At 36.7% G+C, this 5,000-nt stretch overlaps 1 protein-coding gene across 2 annotated transcripts in view; it reads left to right on the top strand.

Annotated features, from left to right (window-relative positions):
• The window catches only part of LOC144957132 (uncharacterized), a 219,567-nt gene that overhangs the window by 139,357 nt on the left and 75,210 nt on the right, over positions 1-5,000 (top strand). The gene's annotated exons all lie outside the window — the stretch shown is intronic.

Here is a 5,000-nt window from a genome sequence, read left to right as displayed (position 1 = left end):
TTTGAATTATTTTGGCTAGAAAACTTTTTCTTCATAGAAAGATGTAATTTATTTAGATTAATGTGATCTCAAACTTGGCAAAAAAAAAATAAATTAAAAAAAATAACAGTTGTTGAAACCGTCAATTATTGGAAGTTATAAAATTTCAGGTTTAAAACATATGACAAAATTAATATATATATATATATATATATAATAATAATATGAGCTTTTATACGTATAACGCAATATCCACTAAAAGTTTTCAAAGCATGTTTAAAGGGAGCCAACAGGAACCTTTAACATGTAGGACGTTACAATTATTTTTTTTCGGACAGATACACCGCTGTTAACGGCCAAGTACTCATTTTACACCTTTGTACGGTGAGATAATGTGAGTAAAGAGCCTTCTCCAAGGACTCAGATATGCGTCGAACGAGGCTCGAACCCAGGACCTTCCGATCCGAAAGCGCGTGTCATACCACGAGACCACATAGCCGCACAAGACTAGCATCCTATCCAAAGGACAACAAGCAATTTCTATTGTCCGCGTTTCACACTATAGAAACAGGGATTAAAACTCCGGCTCCATGTGAGCCGAATAGGCTCTGAATGACTAGATAATACTTTTATGACGTAAAAAGCTCTCTGTCCAAAATGAAAGGAAGGTGTTTAGTTATATCGTAGGCGAGTAAGTGAGTACATACATAGTACTCACTTTGATCCAGGTAAGACGCTTTCCACTAATGGACTTGTTTTTCAAAACTACAACCACCTGTTCTTGATCCGTCTCAAGTCCTGACATACTGGATTTTCACATAGATAGATAGATTGATAGATAGATAATACGTAGGATCAGTTTTCTACCTACAGCGATCTGGAGAAAGACTTTTTGTTTCAATTTATTATTTGGCCCGTCAAAAAGTATTGATGTTGTTAAAATAGTCACACTATCCGCCAGGCGGAAGATAACGTGCCAACACAAAACGATGTGTAAACTTGAGCCTTGATCGATCTGAAGAAATACTTTATATCTTCCATTTATTTTTCACATAGATAATACGTAGGATCAGTTTTCTACATACAGCGATCTGATGAAAGACTTTATATCTTCCATTTATATTTCACATAGATAATACGTAGGATCAGTTTTCTACATACAGCGATCTGATGAAAGACTTTATATTTCTTCAATTTATTATTTGGCCACGTTAAAAAAGTATTGATGTTGTGCGTATAGTTAAAATAGTCACACTGTCCGCCAGGCGGAAGAAATTCGCCAACACATAAAACTATGTGTAACCTTGAGCGTTAATCGATCTTAGGAAAGAATTTATTTCTTCTTTTATTTGGCCCGTCAAAAAGTATTGATGTTGTGCGTGTAGTTGTAATAGTCACAATATCCGCAGGGCGGAAGAAAACGTGCCAACACACAAAACTATGTGTAAATTTGAGTGTTGATCGATCTGAAGAAAGAATATATTTCGTCATTTATTTGGCCCTCAAAAAGTATTGATATTGTGCGTGTACAAAACGTTGTGTAACCTTGAGCGCTTATAGATAGCATGCGCTTGGCTAAAAAGCTCACAACATTGCCATCCGGAAATATAACGGATCAACACACTAAGAGTAATCTTAAACGTTTATAGTCTGGTTAATACAGTTTAGTGAGAATTACTCATAAACGCGGATGGCAAAAAAACAATAACAAAGACCTGGGTGACGTCAACTTCAATCTGTCTATAGGCTGATTGAGAGAATTTAGTAGAGAGAACTGCTCATAAAAATGGCGGTGTAAAAACAATAGCAAAGAGCTTAGTAACGTCAATTTCGTTCCTTCTATTGATTGACTAAGACGGCCCCTAATTGCATTCGTGCGTCTATGTGGTCTAGTGGTATGACACTCGCCATCAGATCGGAAGGTCCAGGGTTCTAGTCCCGCTCTGAGCGGCACATAGTTAAGTCCTTGGAAAATACTCTTTGGTCATATTATTCTCACATCATACTCATGTTGTAAAACGAGTATTTATAACATTTTTTTCTGTCGAAAAATTGAAATATCGCCTAATAGGCGTCATGTCTCGTCCTATATTATTATATTGAGTGTTTACTGTTGGCTGGGGACTCTTTGAAAAAGCTTTGAACACACGTTCTGTGGATATTGCGCAATATAACTTTTCATTAAAAAACAAAACGATTTGATGTGAACCAGCAGATAGGTTTACAAGAAAAGTGATTTTAAGTCTTTTACTGAGGCACTGTTAGCTTTTCAATTTTAAGGAGATGGGTAGCCCCTATAAACGTGTCAATATTTGTGTCAGTGCATAACATAATCAGTCGGAAGGTGAGCATATTGGATTTGCATTTTATTTTAATTTTCTGAAAGAATATACTTCCCTGAGCATTTTAATCTTTATTTGAAGTTAATCGGGTGATTTTTCATGAAGTTATGGTCAGATGTATGGGAAAGGTATCCAGCAACTTTTCTCAAATTTCCTTTTTCAACTTGACTAGCTGTAAAAAAATGTTTAGAAATGAAATTAATCTTTGATATTCCCCAAAGATGTACAAAAAGGGTTGATTTAATCATTTATGAGAAGAACTGACTTTCTAACTAAACTTGGCAACATCTCAGTTCAAACCTTTTCACCATCCGACTGATTATGCCCATTCACTGTAACAAATAATAACATTTTTATGCACATAAAGATTTTGATATTCAGTGACGGTTTGAATTAGACATAGATAATACGTCCTATACGACGTATACATATATGCAGGTCTGACATCCGAACCCACTTATGGGCCTAGTTTAACATTGTTTTCGTCCAACCTAGTCATCGATCACATGATCTGTTGCTGTACAACGATTGGACATTTTTCAATATATCTAAACACGCTGTTTTGTTTATGAAAGTTGTAAACATACCCATGAGTCACGCTGAGCAAAATGACCAATCGTAACGTTGGATATTTCTCAAACTGTGAATACTTTTCACTACGTAGGTCATTTTGAGCACACTTTGCAATGTGACCAATGACCTCTAGCACATTGAAATGTGATATAGATCGTGCACATTAAGATGGGTAGGGCTAGCGGCTCTTCTCTTTATTCTTAGTGTTTTGTCCGTGCCCGACGTCTTTATCCGAAAGACGACAGAGGACGGACAGTGCCGGGTCGTCGGAGTCAGTCTCCGGTGTGGGTTCATTCACCCTTATTCTTCATGCTGGCTAGAACTTTTTCACATGTCATGTTATCAGAATGTATAAAAGTCAAAACAACACGATCAGATTTATTAATAATGTTTTACTCCTCTGGATACACTTTTATGCTCGTCGGAGAAGTATAATTTCATTAACTGTTCCGATAGTTTAGAACCAGTTACTAAGTTACCATGCGTCATTCATTACGACGGAAGTGACGTCTCTCTCGACTGTTTGAATCCTATCGGCATATTGACTTTGATTGAGGAATTAATGGCCTGTAATTTTGCACGTAAAAGCACTTTGGTTGAACATAATCTCTTGATTTTTAAATCGATGTGCCAGACCCAGACATTCATTAGCGTGGGTGTAATTAGATTGTAATCTGTTCGTTTCATCGTCGTTATTTTTTCAACGATAGACATTTCTTACCAGCAGATGCCATTGACGTCATCAATCACCTGGCACATTGGACAGACAGCGACAATAAATTACAGTTTGGGCACACACATTGAAATTCTAATGCGATGATCAAAATTAAAAAAAAAAATAATAATATAAACCTTTATGAAGGGCATTGCCACGGATTTACCATGCTCAATTTCTTCCTCTTTCTCCTTCTTCGTCTTATTCTTCCTGGTCTTCTTCTTTTTCTTCTTCTTCTTCTCTTCTCTTCTTCTTCTTCTTCTTCTTCTTCTTCTTCTTCTTCTTCTTCTTCTTCTTCTTCTTCTTCTTCTTCTTCTTCTTCTTCTTCTTCTTCTTCTTCTTCTTCTTCTTCTTCTTCTTGTTCTTGTTCTACTTCTTCTTCTTCTTCGTCTTCTTCTTTTTCTTCTTCTTCTTCTTCTTCTTCTTCTTCTTCTTCTTCTTCTTCTTCTTCTTCTTCTTCTTCTTCTTCTTCTTCTTCTTCTTCTTCTTCTTCTTCTTCTTCTTCTTCTTCTTCTTCTTCTTCTTCTTCTTCTTCCTCTTCTTCTTTAGACTGCAACTTCAGATTTTGAAGATTCCACAGACCACAGTATTTTTTTTTCTTTAGAGATGTGAGACTATTCCACTGTCTTAATGTCGATGGTATGAACCAGTACTTATAGGCATCCACTCTGTAGGGAACCATAAACTTGGGTGGCTTCCTCTTATTTTGTAGAATATCACCGAGGTGTAATTGCGCTTAGTTTTCTAACCCCTTGCAAAAATTGTCACTTTGTCACGTTTTCTGCTCGGTTGTCATGGTTCAAGATCCGTTGCAGCTTCCCGCCAGATCGATCGTACCAAAAATCATAAAACTACGAGTAACCTGATTTAGAAAATTGTTGTCTTGTTGAGAGAATTTAGCAGGAAGACATCAAGACATCACCTAAACTGCTTGTCTATTAAGGAATTTAATAACTATGAATCTCCAACTTTGTGGCGGTTCAAAAGGTGTAATAAATAGCTGAATGACGTCACTATCATCTATTCTATTATGATCAATGCATGGACTCTTCCACTTTCAGCTAATTCTTATCCTCCTCTTTCCCATCCTCCCCACCACCTCCTCCTACTCCTCCTCACCATCACCATCATCATCATCTTCATCATCGTCATCATCACCATCATCATCACCATCATCATCATCATCATCATCACCATCATCATCATCATCATCATCATCATCATCATTACCATCATCATCATCATCATCATCATCATCATCATCATCATCATCATCATCATCATCATCATCATCATCATCACCATATACCATTGTACCCTGTCGCAACATATTTGTCTTCCGCTATGGTCAGATAACTTCAACCTCAACATCGATCATTTCAGATGATCCC

The sequence above is a fragment of the Berghia stephanieae genome, chromosome 11 (assembly GCF_034508935.2).
Source record: "Berghia stephanieae isolate SIO BIC M18660-M18661 chromosome 11, UCSD_Bste_1.3, whole genome shotgun sequence".
In the NCBI taxonomy this organism is placed as follows: Eukaryota; Metazoa; Mollusca; class Gastropoda; order Nudibranchia; family Aeolidiidae; genus Berghia; species Berghia stephanieae.
This window is presented reverse-complemented; position numbering and strand designations above follow the sequence as displayed.